Source organism: Ambystoma mexicanum, chromosome 2q (assembly GCF_040938575.1).
Source record: "Ambystoma mexicanum isolate Mex_15411 chromosome 2q, UKY_AmexF1_1, whole genome shotgun sequence".
NCBI classification, from domain to species: Eukaryota; Metazoa; Chordata; class Amphibia; order Caudata; family Ambystomatidae; genus Ambystoma; species Ambystoma mexicanum.
The window spans coordinates 1,434,557,721-1,434,574,676 of record NC_090924.1 but is presented as its reverse complement, the minus strand read 5'-3'; the positions used below and the strand labels follow the sequence as shown (position 1 = coordinate 1,434,574,676).

General features: G+C 49.0%; 1 protein-coding gene across 1 annotated transcript in view; it reads right to left on the bottom strand.

Annotated features, from left to right (window-relative positions):
* Positions 1 to 16,956, bottom strand: part of LOC138570232 (trimethyllysine dioxygenase, mitochondrial-like) — a 280,902-nt gene that overhangs the window by 241,639 nt on the left and 22,307 nt on the right. The gene's annotated exons all lie outside the window — the stretch shown is intronic.

Genomic DNA, 16,956 nt, shown 5'->3' with positions numbered 1-16,956 from the left:
TTCGGGACCAAGCCGCTGCTCCTGCGCAAATTTGGCGACAATCCATCCAGGGGTTTGGGCTGTAGGCACAAGCAAAAACATGTATCCATTACGTCTGAGGATTTCCATAGTTTTTGGGACCCCCCATATAACTTTGCCCCCCTGGATGAAACCGCACCAAACTTTGCGTAATCATTCTGAGGGCGCCATATACTTTGCAAAGTTTGGTGAGGATTCGTCCAAGGGGCGCAAAGTTATAAGCTGCCTAAAAGATAGTCTTCATATGTTAAAGGTATTTGTACCGCGCACCATCTCCAACCGAATAGGTCCCCAGGCGCTGGGTTGAGCAACTGAACCATAAATACAGGGCCGCTGCCGCAGGCCCTGTAATATGTCACATGCACACGCACAATGAAGAGTGAGAATTTGAATACGGTTCAATAGAAACTGCATATACGTGCTGTGCTGGTATACTGCCTATGTGCTGCACAAACCCAGTATGTGCGTTTGCCAGTCCTTTGTGAGCTAAAGCAAGGACAGGCTTTCGACCTGGCCTTCTACATAGCAACTCCCAGCAGTTCCCACCACGGTGCATTGCATGAGGGTCGTATATGTGACGCTAATGTGCTGGTCAGAATGAGTTCAAAAGGCAGGCCAAAGCCAGTGTCCAAAGGGTGATACCGCCCCCTTCCCCTCCCCTCCTTCGTTAAAAAGGCCAGAGTTGGAGTTCTGGCTGTGGCAAGGACACTTGAGCCACGTGTACTTACCGCGCACTAAGAATAAGGAGCGAATGGATGAAATGTCAGACCTGGACTAGGAGGCAAGGAGTTGCCAGGGAATAGTAGCTGCCATTTCTATCCAGGCATGCTCTGGTTAATGGCACTCTTGTTATTTTTTTGTTTATTAAATGCTCAGTTTACAAGCAGCATGCTTCAAAGTTATATACATTCAGTGTGCAACACATTTGTAATTAATCAACACGCTTAACATTTCCAAATATATACCAGTTTAGGTTCAAGCACTGTCAACATCAGAATTAATCTCACACCGGCATATTCTGAACGGGGCCCAAATGTCCTTAGGGTGGCATGCCCTGGGTACAGAGAGAACACATTACTCTTCACGTTCATTAACATAGGTGAGCTTGTATAGTATGTCATCTAGGCTGGGTGCATTAGACTTCCAATACTTTAATAAACATTTCTTTGCAACAGCACAAGCAACATTAAACAGCTTTCTTGTAGTCTCAGAGACCTTACCAATGTCTCCAAACAGGTACATAAGTGGAGCGAGTGATGATGGAATATGTACTAGGTGTTCTATGGCCTCTGACACCCTACCCCAAAATGTTGCAATCAGGGGGCATATCTAATACTTATGGAAAGCGTTCGGACTCCCACACGTTAAACACTCGCCAGTACAGTCTGGAACGAACTTAGCCATTCTGGCAGGGGTGTTGTGCAATTGGTTCAAGATCCTGAACTGAATCAGCCGCAACCCAGCATTCAAAGATATTGGTCTAGTTCATTGGCAGTATTTGCACCATTTATCATCACCAATCGTGGTTCCCACGCTCCCCTCCCACTATGGAATTCTGGGAGGAGGGGGGCGGCGGGGAGTATGAGACTGTATTAGCTCGCATAATCTGGACACTCCCTTTTTTGTACAATCATGTGACTGTGGTTCCATCAGAAATGAGGGCCATCTCTTACAGAAAGCAGCTCGCATTTTCGATGATATTGCAACAATTTCAACTGACTGCCCCCTATAATGTCCACAAAAACATTTTGAGTAGCAAATACACCTAGAGGGACCAGATCACCCATCTTCTATTGTTTCGCAGGATCCCAGGATATTTAGAGCATCTCAAATGTGGGGGAGATTCAAGGAAGGCACCATAAAGGAGCTCCGCTGTCATAAGGCACCTCTACACCACTCTTCCCAAAACTGTTGAGCCATGCGCCGACATTATTACTTGCAGGGTCAAATGCACAGGAGTCTCTGTGCCTTAAGCTAAATCTAACTGAAGTAAGGTCTGTGGGAGATGCTGCATATCTCTCTAGTGATATGGGTGTAGCTGTGTCCTCAGGATTATGCCAGTAGCTTATAAATTGGGCCTGTGACGCTAGATAGTGAAGTTCAAAATCGGGTGCCGCAAGACCACCACTTGTATAGGGTTCAGACAACTTAAGCCAATTTATTCTTGCCACACCGGGTCCCCAGACAAACGCAGAAGTTAGTGATTTAAAGTCGGGTGAAGAACACTCGTGCTGGCCACAAGGGGATATTACAAAAGAAATATAACAGTTTCGGGAGGACGACCATCTTCAGAAGCGCCACCCGACCATAAAGTGAAATTGAAAGTTTTGTCCACAGCAGTAGCTTAGTAGAGAACTGCTGCAAGTAGATCTCATAGTTGTCTGCGTATAATGATTGTCGGTTTCCCAACACCATGATGCCCAAGTAGCAGAAGCATATTGGTGCCATTTAACCCCCCCCTATGTTAGGTGGCTGCGTGGTATTAGGTGTAATGTGGAACAATTCCGATTTGGAATAATTTATTCTGTAGCCCGAGTAGCGAGACAATTTATGAATGTCATTCATTATGGGTACGAGATTGTGTTCAGGGTCGCAAACGTACAGGGGGGTATTGTCGGTGTAGAACGATATCATCTGCTGACAGACCATTTATTGTAATCCCCCCTGCGTCCATGCACTTTCCGGACCATTGCTGCCATGGGCTCGATAGTAAGAGCAAACATCAATGGGGAGAAGGGGCAGGCCTGTCTGAGAGAGAATGGTGCAGAGAGTGTCTGGTTTGTCAAGACCCGCTCCTGGGTTGGAATACAGAGCTCAGGAAGTATGGGCCGACCCCAAAACAGTGCAGCACAATGAACAAATATTTCCTGGACACAAAGTCCAATGCCTTTTTCGGCATCAAGGGCGCCCACTACAGCTGTCAGCCGAGGACTCACCTGTGCCATCACCCTGAATAGGCAGCGAATATTCAGTGTGGTCAATCGCATGGGGCATCAGAGGACCCATCCCATTCCATTCCACATTTAGAATAGTATTGAAAATCCACCCCCCATGTTACCCGGATCCCATCTAGCGGGATCAGCATGTCGGTGATTGTATGATAGAACTCCGGATTGTCCAGATTAGGTCCATAAGTATTGACCAACAGAACCGGATGGCCTGCTACCTCACCCCCACACATCGACCCAGGGGGTCCACCCTGCTTCCAGTACACCAGAAACACAACGAGGGATGAATACGAGTGAGGATACCTCTGGCCTGTGTGGAATATTCTGTATAATATCGCAGAGGACCCCAGTTATGTGCAAAGGAGGTATTTACTTTCTGCAAAGCGTGTCACCTGCAGCATTAGTATCTGGGTCCTGTGCATAGACACATATGCACTGACCTTCCTAGCCTTAACTGGGTTCTTTAGTCCAAGGACATTCCAGGTAAGCAGCTTTATTAGTAGCCCTCTAACTTTGGGTCCTTTAGTTGCCATATACGACAAACTCTACCAACACATAGTGTGTGCGCACTTGTTACACGAGCATACACTTTCAACATCATTATTTTCAAAACCTTTAACTTCTTCAAACAAACCCACCACTCCCCTCCCCCCAGACCCTTGATATGTCCCCAATGTTTTTAGGAAGCTTACACACACACCACATCCCTTCCACATTGTACTCGACATATCAACTCCCAACTCAGGTTTAAACTTGGTTTGGTTAACACTTGGTCCCACCCCCCCCACCATCGCCCCAACTGGATGTTGTATCCCTCTCCCTGTAACTCATTGGACTTTCCCGAGGTGCGTAAGCTGCAGCAAACACGTGGCAGCTGCAAACCGCACACCACCCGCCAGGCACTCTAAAAGTGATAGATTTGGCACAATAGGCTTGAGCAATCGGTAGCACCAAATAAAAACATTAAAGGATACAATAGATTTCATAGTTCAGTCTGCAGGGTCCTTTCTTTCGTCGTCAGGCTTCTGGCATTTGTTCTGGCCAGCTTCCCGAAGCCAAGGTGGGAGCGGGATAGACGATTGTATGTAGTGTATAGCTTCAGAGGAATTTTCGAAAAAATGCATCCTGCCTCCATGTTGAATTCGAAGCTTCGCGTGGAATATCAATGCATATGGAATCCGGCGTAATCCAAGTTCTCTCTTCACCGGGTCATATGTCTTCCTCTGTGCTTGTACCCCCGCTGCAACATCCGGGTAGATGTGAACATTGCTTTCCTCGTATCTCAACGTTCCCTGTTCTCTGGACAGTCTCGGGATTAAGTCTGTGCAGTTTAACAGCCTCACTATGCTGGTGCGAGGAGAGGCCCCAGGTTTAGGTGTCAGGGTACGATGCGCACGTTACACCAAGAAGTGATCAGAAAGGAAGCTGTAGCAGGCAGGGATTTGAGAAGCGCTTCCACAAACATTTCCACTTGGCCTTTGCATGTGGATTCCAGGACTCCAACAATACGTATGTTGTTTCCCCTAGATCTCGATTCTAAGTCTCTGCATTTACCTCTTTTCTTGGATAGCTCCCCCTTTAAGTTTTTTATGTCCCGGTCGTGCTACTCCGCCTTTTCTTCTGTCACACTTATTCTGGCTTCAGAGTCGGTTATCCTTGCGCTCTCCTGCTCCAGCTTTGATTTCAGTGACCCAATTGTTGCCACTATATCATCCAGTTTGACATTTATGGATAGGAAGCCCTACTGCACCATGGTTAGTAAGTGGTCTTCCCTAGGATTGCCAGTGGACGTTGATGGTGCATCAGCTGCCGGGAGTGCCGATGAGTTCATCCGAGGAGTCTGGGAGTTGGTTAAGGAATCTATAGGCCCCTTCTTCCCACCTGCGCACTTCATCATTTTTATCAAAAAAGTGTATAAAGAAGACAACCCCTACCGACCAATCGGATCTCTTCAGTTGTTCCTCCCAACTGAATCCGCGTTTCTCAAGATTTGCAGCTGATCAGCTAAGCCCTTTCCTCACAAATTCCAGTGTCTGGCAGTCTCACTACCTCGTCGCGTTGTTAGTTGTGTCCGGGCCGTTGCACATATACTGCCCCACCTTAGGTTCCCAGTCGGGTGTCGGGATAAGGATCAGGCTGCCTTTCCATCTGCAATAGGACATGCTTTGCTGGCTGCAGGGCAAGGGCGCAGCACAGAGAGGTTCCCCTTATATGTCAAAGTATTATCAGCAATTGCAACTTTGTGTCACAGCTTTATGATCGAGAACTTACCCCACTGCGTGACCTGTAGTGTTTAACACTGTATTAGGGTCCTGGAGGCCGATGGTAGCTGGCCCGAAGCCTATAATGCGTATATCCAGCTATGAGGATCCTGAAACCAAGCTTTAATGTTAATGACTTAGGGTAGTCGGAGACATGCTTGTTTAATAATCATAGGGACATCGATGTATCGTCAGTCATTTTAAAAACTAAGCCTGTGGTAACTCGTGTATCCCCTCTGTGTGTTTGCAGCAACACCAGATGTATTTGAGTGGTTACGTGGGGTGTGAGGTTCTGTCCTTCACAACACTGCTTGCATCTGGCCACAGGAGGTGTCCGACTGATCTGTCCAGCACCAGTAGCCCTCTCGAAACCAGCCTTCAGGGGTGCCGCTTGCTCTCCACTCTGTGTGACCCATTGTAAATATGCAATAATTGCAGCCAGCAAAGTATACTTGGTTTTGCTGCACTTCCCAGTAAGAGTTCTAAGACATAGTTATGTATGGGGTGGGAGATGGATTAAGCAGTTCAAATATTCAAATTGCTGGCAGAGCTCCAGAATCTTGATCAAAGTGAGTGTTGTGATGTCTTGTGTTGCAGCTCACAGAACATAGACCACAGCGGTGTCCGATGGAGTTTGCCCAGGTCGAGGATCCCAAGTTGTGAGGGTGAAGAGCAGCGGCCTCAGCGAGGACAGGGGAGCTGCACGATTTGTACCGTTGCGGTTCGCCCAGGTCGGGGATCTCGCTTTATGTGCAGAAGCGAGGCGGCCTCAAAGAGGACAGGTGAGCTGCGAGTCGCGTGTCGGGCACTGAGGGACAACAGCGTGTATTCATGCTTATCGTAGCCCCGGAGTCTCACACTGGCCGGTTCACACACCGACTCCTCGGGAGCCCCTCCTATGTATTCGTTGTTTGGGTTTCTCTTCCACCCACTGCAGAAGGCAGGACCGGTCCGCGGTACCCTCCATTTCGGCTTGTCGGCCAGTAGGCACAAAGTCACCCGGAGGTGGGTCGGGTTCACTCCGCTGCCCGCGGCACTAAACGAGTGTCCCACGGATGGCCAGCATGGCTGACCCGCTGTCCCTGGCTCAAGCGAGGTGCTTGGATAAGCCAATCCACCAGGCGTGTTGGCTGTACCGCAGGGCAACCAGTCTCCTACAGGGAAAAAGTGGCAACTGGCTCCCCATGGGCTGCCTGCGCCACGCACTGGCATCTTTTATCAGCCCGCACACCGTGGAAGCCTTGTCTGGGCTACCACTGTGTCTTCTGCCAGAGTATTCATTTAAGGGATTTCAGCAGCGCTAACCCACCTAGAGACTTCAAAGTTCGCCAGTCAACGCTCAGTAGTTTCCTCCCTGCTCTCCATCCGATTCTATCTTACTGACAAGCACCGTTCAGGACATGTACGTATAAGGATTTTGCCCAAGACGGGGCCTCACAGCTAAGCAGCCATTTCTAGTGCTGCTCAACAGTGCCCAGTTAATGGCACTCTTTGATTCTCAGCCCATATCGCTGCTAGGCATCTAGGTGCAAGGTAGGAACAGACAAGGGTGTATTGGATTTGGTGGTATGAGGGTGCAGAATAAATGTAAACTGGGGATAAGCATTCCAGGTAGGGTGTCCGAGAAGCGTAGAGAGCAGGGCGCACAATGTACTGCATTGATTGGATAGTGAACTTAAGTCTACCGCCTGAGTTTCTCAGTCCATTTTTACTTTTGACTATTAAGTGGTGCTAAAGCGAAATCTATAAGCCAAAACTGTTGCACTATGGCCCCGCAGGTTAGCTCGGTCTGCCAGCTGGTCATTTTCAATTGAAAATATTTAGGAAGATCCTTCAATGTATTCCTTCCCATCTGTGAGCCCCAGTAGTCCCTGCTTTGGTCTTCAGCAGGATGGACTACTGCAATTTTTTATATTGGGCTCAGTCGGACTATTTGATACAGTGCTTGCAGGAGCTCCAAAATTCTGCTGCCCGGCTCGTCACTGGTACTCCATATCGGGAACATATTTTGCCAGTTCTTAAATCCTTTCACTGGCTGCCAGTGGCTAGACGTGTTCATTTTAAATCTTTGTTTGGTACATAAGGCCTTCTATGATGCTGGCCTGGAATACCTACAGCAAAAACTTTGACTCTATGTTCCTGCCCGTGCGCTACACCCTGTGGACCGCTCTCTTGGCTGTCCCCAGAGTCTGCCGTGCAACGACTGGTGGCTGTGCTTTCTCGGTCAAAGCTGCCATTCTGTGAAATGCTCTCCCCGGGTCTGGTCATCTACAATTCAGGAAGACATTAAAAACTCTTTTTTCTTTTCGATCTTTATGTTTTCAGTCATAGTGCCAGGGTGTCTGTTGGACTGTACCTTGTTTCTGGTACGAAAAACTATAACATAACACTAGTGGTGTAGTAAAAATGTCTTAACCAGTTCTGCCTTCAGCCACTTGATTTACAAGCACCATGCATTTCCTTCAATGAAGTCCTGTTAAAAAAAGCATGGGCTTGTGTATAAGTGTAATGCATTTGTCAGGCACTGCTACCAGATGCTCAGGTACTTGCACCATTTTGCACCTGCTAACATCAATCGGCAGTTAATATCACTACGACAGTGCCTGGCAAGTTCCTTTCCGAGGCCTACACAAAAGCACAATTGTTGGCATTGCGAATGCTTGTTGACTTTTGTCTTCTGATATTAAAAGGTGTGCAGGCAAAAAACATAAATGTGAATGTGTTTTTTTTGTTCAGCAGTGGCCCTTCATACGGCAAGCATTTTTTAAAAATGTTTGAGCAGTGCCTTTAGGCATAGCTCTCAACTCACACGCTTTTGGCAGGTGTCACCTGACTTGTAGAGGGCTGACTCACCCGCCAAGACTCCTGCATGCCCATTCATTCCAATGGGCGTCTCACCCGCCAAAAACAAAATCGGGTGATTTCATCCGCCTTTGCAACACAAATGGTTGAGAGCTATGCTTTAGGGGTTTGAAAACGTGCAAAGTACCATGATCATTGATCTTTCATGGATGTTAAGGAGATGGGCGTTTTTACACTTTTGGGTGGGCAACCACCACTTTAGGCAGTGCTTGAAAAAAGTGGCAAGAAAGTGGCCTGCCATGCATAGGATTTCTCGACCGGTCACAGCCCAAGTGTGAAATGCCAAGTGAGGGGGTCCTAATTCTGCAAAACTGTGCCTGGGCACTGGGCATAGCCACGCAGCCAAAGAGCAGTTGCCATAGTCTGCTGCTGGGCTCTGGCAGAAGTGGGGAAGCAGGTGCTAGAAGCACGTGACCTGGAACCGGAAGTGGCGTGGCGGCCTGCCACCGCTCGGGCGGAAGTGGAGGGATTTCTCGCGCTGCTGGAACCGGAAGTGGCGTGCGTCCTGCCACCGCTCGGGCGGAAGTGGAGGGATTTCTCGCGCTGCTGGAACCGGAAGCGGCGTGGCGGCCTGCCACCGCTCGGGCGGAAGTGGAGATGGAAGACGTGCCCCCTGTGGCCCTCCAGCCGCTCAGAGGCGAGGCTCTGAAACTGGACGCGCCTTTTGTTTGGAAGTCGAGTCTTCTGGCAGCAGTTTATCTCCAGTATCATCTTCCCAGCGGATCCAGGAGGGCTCATGTGTGTCAGTAAACAGAAGGATCTCATTCCTCGAGTCGCTGCATTTGCTGTGTAAATAAACACTGGCTGCATGGCAAGAACAGAGGCTCGTATTAGGCTTTACTTTCTTTCACTGCCAAGAGCAGCACACACTAGAAAGTTAAAAAGAAATATGCAAGAAAAAATAAAATGGGGCCCACCACACTGGCTGCGTCACTCAATATCGTGATCTGCTAGACTCCTTAGTTAATGAGCGACACAGTGCCATGGCCACCTTTTCTTTTCTGCACCAGTGTTTGGGGAAACTTTGCAGATTGCACAACTCTCAGCTTGAATCCCCAGGTCAGGTGAAAACACCACATTTTGTTTTTGGCGGGCGAGAGCCCATTGAAGTGTACGGACGTGTAGGAGCCTTTGTGAGTAAAATGATCAGGGTGTGCGACACCTGCCAAAAGCATCCAAGTTCACGGATATGGTGTCAGTGGAGGCAAGAGAAACTTCCACACCTCCCATCACATCAGCATAGTGCGCGGTGCTGGGAGTATGGCTCGAGCACTAAAAAGGTGAAGAGGGCTCTGATATACTCCTTGGGAAGTGACGTCCTAGGATGTGAACATTTCCTTTAGTTAAATAGGCAAAATTCAAATTGTATTCCCACAGTTGAATACATTTCACAAGACAAATTAACATTTGCTAATTGAACATATTTTCCCATTGCATTGTTGGTTAATTATAAAATGTATCCTGGAAATATATGAACATTTTAGATCTATGAATCCTGCCAAACATGGCAGCACGTCAAAATGAGACATTTCCCAGCTTTCCAATATGCGATTCATTTGGTCTTGTGGTTAAGTTTCTGGTCTTCTAGCCACACGACCGACCAGGGTTAGACTCCTCGCAGGGGCTCTGCGAGCGCTCACTTCAAATTGTTTAGCAAATTGTTGTTTTAATTCCTTAAATCAGGGGGTCTGCTACTTTAGGCTCTCCAGATTTTCTGGACTACAAATCCCATCAGTCATAGTTCATGTTGAGGAGTCGCATACATGCCAAACCCTCCAGTCGTATTCAAAAACACGGAGAGCCACAAGTTGGAGACCCCTGCCTTAAACACACAGGGGGTAGGGAAACGAGTTCCACCCACTCAAAAAACTGGACGTATGCCGTCCACCCACATGGTCCCTCGACTTATGCCCCAACTCACGCTTCCCTCTCTTCCGCTCGCAGTTTCCTGTGTCATGTCGTACGTTAGCCTCGTTATGTTGGTGGCTTGGCTAAGGAGGGAGCGTTTGAGGGGAAATGACTTGCGTGCACAGGAAGTCCTCAGTTAGAGATTAAAGAGGAGTTGAAACAAGTTGACATTGCAAGCCTCCTTTATTTACACCGAATATTAGTGGGGCCCTCCTGCAACGTTACACTTGCGACGCGGGACCCATGATTTCCGTAGGCAGGTGACAGAAAACACGCTGGTCGCAAGGCGGCCTGCAAGACAACACTGGGGCTGCGCTGGTGCAGTGTCGCAAGAAGGCAGCCCGATAGGCATGAACGCCGTCCCGCAGCACTCTGATGTTGCAGGCTTTGGCTGTGCTTAGTGGAAGACGGGGCACGTGCCAGGCAAGTACTGTGTCCTTCGGTTCCGTGCACGCCCAGCAGGGGTTGGCACATTCATCCCGCAGAAGGTAATCCGCGCTCAGGGAGCTCGCCCGAGGCCCTCATTACGCCCGGCAGAAGCGGGCCTCATCAGTGTACAAGGGAGAGACCACATTCCGGTGGCAGACAGGGGAGCACCCTGCAATTAACATTTATTCGCTGCTGCAGATCTTCAGACAAAGCAGGAGCTTAGTCCCACCACCACAAGGACAACAGCAGGGGGATGTGACATTTTACATATACTGCCAGCACAACGCAGTTTACCCAGGCAACACAGTGCTCACATTGGAGAGGGGGGGTGGGCAAGATCCTCACCTGGTTTCACCAGAGCAGGGTCAGCAGCAGAGAGACACCAAGAAGGATTAGACCCGAATGACTAAGATGTTCAAGATCAATGATGCTGTGCCATGTCAGAGCAAGACGTGCCAGCGCGTACATCATGGTGCAGGGTGAGGCCTCACCGTGGCGATTGCCCACCGCCTTTGACCTCATGGATAATGACAGGAAGAAAAACTTGTTAATGCTGGCAGTAGGGGGGTCTGTACGAGACATTCTTGAGCTGGTGGATGAGGACAAGACCACATCTGGGGAAATACAAGAAGCACTAGCAACATATTTTGCCCAGAATACCAATGTGGAATATGAAAGGCACATATTCCACACCACCATGCAGAAGAGAGGCGAAACACTAGACAATTTTGCATTTCGCTTTCGCAAAGAACACTGTGCTTTCCATTGCTACTCAAATGAAGAGACAATGCACTCTCGTTATAGAAGGATGCAAATCTCCTGAATTCAGAAAAGAAATATTACAAGGTCCCTCGACAACATCCTCACCACGGCACAAACAGACTCAGCCATCTTGCGACAGGTAGTCAACATGTGCTGGGTGAAAGTGTCCTCAGAGACCAAGAATCAGTCTAGAAATTACCGCTGACATCTCAAGACGGTTCTATGTGAAATGACGGTCCCAAGAGAAAAAGAATGATTTACTTTGACAGATTTTCTTTTGATCAGAAAACAGTCATTGTAAAGGTCTTTTTCTATTGAGACCTTTACATTTACCCTTTTTCTTTGTTTGGTCACAGAGCGGTCTTTCTAAAGCAACCTTTTAGTGAAAAGATCTTTTGAAGAAGATCTTTTCACTGGGAACGCTCAAGAAGGCGCCAAAAGCACCAACAAAACCTGCTTCCAGTGTGTATACAAATTCCCTCACGAAAGCACGTGTCCGGCACTAGGACAGACGTGCACAGCTTGTGGAGGGGACGATCACTTCCAGGTGGTGTGCTGCAATTCCCCCATTACTACCCCATAAACTGCGTCGCTGAGAAGTGGGAGAAGACATCTGAGGTATTGCACTGATGATCGAAAACAGAGCAGAGCGTACAGGAAACATCATCCAGCAGACAGCGAGAGTAACAAGCATCAGACTAGAAGGTCATACAGATCCTCAGACAGGAGAGGGTCCTACAGGACATGGCAGAACATGCGATACGTGGAGGTGAGGTCCCAGTTGGGGAGTGAATCCTCTTCCTCTCTAGACGACCAACGGAAAAGGGGTTACGTGTGGGCATTAGGTAACGAGGTTGCAAAAGAGCACAGCTCGACCCTCGTTTTGCAAGTCAACAACACATCGACTAAATTCCTGAGGCGCGACTGTGAACGTGTCAGGATTGGCACTCTATTAAGAGAGGCACAGGACACCCAGAAAGGGTTTGGGTGGTTGTGCCAAATAAAGTGGACAGATAAGAACACACACAGTGGAAAGGAAAGAGAACGAAGAGTAAGCAAAAGTAGCAAGGGAAAAGATACAGAATGAATACCCTCTTGGGGTGTATGCAGATATAGGAAAAGAGTATTCCACGAATCTTGGAAATACTCTAGCCTTCTGCACAGTTTGCTATAACAGAGGCCCACGCTGTTTGTTCATGACTTGGAACAGCAGCTCTGGGTGTCTGTAATGTAGAAACAGGACAACGGAAGGGGCAGAGGTTGACTGATGGGAACCAACAGACAAGCTCTGTACAAAAGGGTCTACAAACAGTACAAGAGAAGATACTACAGACAATTCCAGTAAAGGAGGTGATAGCAAACTAGCAGAAGGAAATGAAAGGAAAGTCGTGTAACAGGATAGGATAGCAGAGGACAGTAAGGAACAAGGTTGAGAGCTCAGAGGAGCAGGAAAGCAATGAGTAAGCCCACAGGAGTAGGACTGTAAGGTAGAACGCCCAGAGGAAAAAGGGCTTAGGGCAGCAGAGTAAAGCAGACTGCACGGCAAGGATCCCCTAAGGGCCGGGCAGTAAGGATTGAACCCTGAGGGACAGGGCCGCTGAACGTAGAAGGTAGCAGAGGACTGTAGAGGGCTGCTAGGCCGAGAACCCAGCGGAAAAGGTAGGTAGTAGGCAGCGGAGCGTGATAAGCTGCAAAGTAGGAAGGCCCAGAGGACAAGGGCTAAGGCAGCCAGAGAGAGGTAGGCTGCAGAGCAGGGAGCCCCAGAGGACAAGGGCTAAGGCAGCCGGAGTGAGACAGGCTGCAGAGCAGGGGAGCCCAGAAGACAAGGGCTGAAGGCAGCCGGAGTGAGGCAGGCTGCAGGGCAGGGAGCCCAGAGGACAAGGGCTGAGGCAGGAAAGCAGCAGAGCGTGATCAGCTGCAATGTAGAGGGTCCGCAGGGCAAGGGCGGAGGCTGGAAGGCAGCAGAGCGTGATCGGCTGCAATGTGGAGAGCCCGGCAGGGCAAGGGCGGAGGCTGGAAGGCAGCAGAGCGTGATCGGCTGCAATGTGGAGAGCCCGGCAGGGCAAGGGCGGAGACTGGAAGGCAGCAGAGAGTGATCGGCTGCAATGTGGAGAGCAGGGCAAGGGCGAAGGCTGGAAGGCAGCAGAGCGTGATCCGCTGCAATGTGGAGAGCCCGGCAGGGCAAGGGCGAAGGCTGGAAGGCAGCAGAGCGTGATCCGCTGCAATGTGGAGAGCCCGGCAGGGCAAGGGCGAAGGCTGGAAGGCAGCAGAGCGTGATCCGCTGCAATGTGGAGAGCCCGGCAGGGCAAGGGCGGAGACTGGAAGGCAGCAGAGCGTGATCAGCTGCAGTGTGGAGAGCCCAGAGGAGCAGGGCTGTGAGGCAGGGAGCCTGGCAGGCTATGGCTGGAGGCAGCAGGGTGGAGCAAGCAACAAGGCAGGGTCCAAGCAGGAGTGAAGGTAAGCAGCAAACAAGATCCGTAGGAAGAAGCAAAAGGTGGAGGAAGGACTCTCAGATGCAAGAGGCTGAGCCACTGCAGGCAGCAGCCTTTATACTGCCTAGCCCAGCACAGGGGCAGGCTAATTGGTTGCACCTGGCGAAGCACACCTGCAGGCAATCGGCCACCTCCCTTTCTGTTCCTGGGCTGGTGGAAGCAGGGCAAGTCCCTCGGGCTTCTGGGGGGTGTAGTTCCTTTGATAACCAATAGGAACAGCCAGGAATCGATGCTTGTAGCCAGGTGCATTATGGTATGCGTAGTTTGTTGGAAATAATAATAAAACACCAAAGTCTCGCACATGGGAAATAAAGTTCCCAAAGTAAATATAGATGGATCCAAGAGTCTGTTGTAAATAAATGATAAACATATAGTCCAAATTGAGCGTAAATGGATGCGCCCATGGCGCAGGCATGACAGAACGTAATAAGTGAAGAAGCATAGAACCTGCTTCCCCAACTGCCAAAACTGAGACCATCATCAGTGGACATATATCCATAAGGCTTCAACATGTCATTGCCCAGCAAAGAAATGTTCACAACTGTATGTGCGCACAAATCTCACACAGCCCGCATCCAGCTGCACGTGCCATATACCATAGCCAACAGTGGGTGTATCTTGAGTTTTGCAATGAATATGGGCCTTGTACACATCTTCTATCACATAATGGCCCCCGTGGGTAACATAGTGAACGCTTTCCCCAACCCCTTGAAGGGCCTGGGCAAGCTACGCAATTGGGAAGTCTGCACATGGACCCGGAGGTCAAACCAGTGGCCTAACACTATCCAGGAATCCCTTTTAACATTCAGAAGCAAGTAAAATAAGAAGTTCAGGAGCTGTTAGACTTAAACATCATTGAACCGGCTGTTGGGCCCACCCCGTGGGTCTCGTCAATAGCACCAGTTCTGCAAAATCAACAGAAGGGTCCATCCGTCTGTGTAGACATGCGCCAACCTAACGAAGCCATATAACGGGACCATCACCAGGTTCCATGAATCACCGATATGATTCAGCTCAACGGAGCGCAGTGTTCTCCAAGACGAGACCTCAACAAAAGGTTACCACTGGCTGGTGCTCGCCCCGGAGTTGAGCAAAATCACTACTACTTTTGACTCACGCGGGGTTACACCGCTGCATGGAATTTAGGCATATCATCTGCAGCAGAGATGTTCCAGGAGGAATACATCAAGTACACACCCAACTACCTCAATTACAGCAATGACATTTTGGTATTTGGTAAGTCAACAAAGGAACACAAGGACACGCTGCATCGCCTCTGCCTGGCCTTAGAGGCAGTCAGGGTGACACTTAATTAAGACAAATGAGAATTCAGGAAGAAAACTCAAATTCTTTGGCCACATATCGGATCCAGGCAAGCTTGCGGCTCTAAATGGGGCGTTTCGCCAGACAAATGTGTCTGACCTGAGCTAATTCCTAGGCCTAGCTAGTTACTGCTCACGATACCCGGAAAACTATGCAACAGTGAGCGAGCGCCCCACTCCGAATACTTACAAGAAACAAGCAAGAGTTTATTTGGATCCCTGACGGCGAGTTGAGTTTTGAGATAATACGGGCGAACATTGCATCTGCCACTGACATGGTTTACTTCAGATCGTCCAAAGAGACGGGATGTGACAGTGGACACCAGCGCTTCACATCAGTTCTGGCGCGATAGGACAAGAGGACCATGCACATCAAACAGGTTGTCAGGCCAGCCGCAGCCTGTTGACTACTTTTCACCTCTTCCTATTTGTGAAGGCGTTCTTGATTGCCACAGATCACCAGGCGCTCGTCACTATACGGAAATCTGAAGGCCAGGATGGCGCCAAGCATAGCAAGGTGGGAAACGGCTTTCAAGACTACAAATCTATGATCTTCCACAGGCCGGGGAATGGCAACACCCTGCAGACTACCCATCTCGTCACCCCACGGGTACCACCTGGCCAGAACGCTTGATCGCCGACGCCTATGTACACTATGCCATTCATGGGACAAGGCCCTTCCCAGTGGCGTGGCAGACGCTCCAGCAGGAGTCGGCCTCAGACGCGGTGCTCACCATCATTGCGCACTGGTCACCAAAGCTAAGCTGAAACACGCAAGAGATTGCAAAACATTCCGACCTTGCCTCTCAAGAAGACGTTAGGAGTATGACCCTTGTGCAGGACAAGTTCACTGTCTTAGAGGACGACATTGTGAAGAAAGGCTGCAAGATTGTTCTGCCCAAGGCTTTGCGCCAGCAGGTCGGGGACCTGGCACATGAAGGACATTGGGGGGTGGTCTCCACCAAGAAACTACTCCGACACAAAATATGGTTCCCAGGTCTAGACAACAAGGTTGAAGAAGCACTGAAGAACTGTTCCATCTGCTGCGTGGTGGCTCCTGGTCCCGTCTCCCAGCCAAATCCCTTACAGATGTCCCTGCTTTTGGAAGGCATCTGGCGATTTACTTTTTTGCCCCAATCCGCAATTTTTCTATGCCTTCATAGTCATGGACGAGTATTCGAGGTTCCCTGAAGTGCAACTCATACCCTCCACGGCTGTCACGTCAGTTATACCGGCATTGGATCGCATACTCACAGCATATGGCATCTCCAAAACCATCAAGTCAGATAATGGCCAGCCTTTTACTAGCCTGGATTTTGCCAACTTTGCACAATACATGGGATTCAAGCACCAGAGGTTGAGGGACTAGAAAACTTTTTTCATATGTTACTTCTCTTCAATGAAAGAGATGTCTACTATACAGCAAGTTCTGACCATGGGCTGTACCGAACTTCGGCTTAGAGCAAGTATTCAGCCGAATTCCGGTTGAAAAAAAGCTATTGGGCTCCGGCCGAATACTTTGACATTCTCATTACATTGCAACATGAACTCAGAAAGGCAAATATAGACTCCAGTTTGCAAAACTGCAAAGAATTAGACCAGACAAATATCACACAGCTGAAAAATATCTTATATTGTAATCTGCTCCTTAGGGCATGTTTTGTTAGAGATTCTTAGACAAAAAAAGGTGCTCATCTTTTATACCTAGGCTGCAACAATACAGGAACATCTTTTCTTTTGGCAAATGTTTATATGCAATGTGCACGTTTTCAGTTGGAAAAAACAAACTGAAAGAAACGTGCATAGATGCTTTCAGTTCCTGTCAGTCACTTCCCATTGCGTACGTCATAGTCCTCCCTTTTCTTTTTTTAAGGACTGGAGCCCTGAGTTTAACATTATCTGATATTTTATCAGGAATGATAAGTTGCATATGTTTGTGTATTGGCGAGAAAGA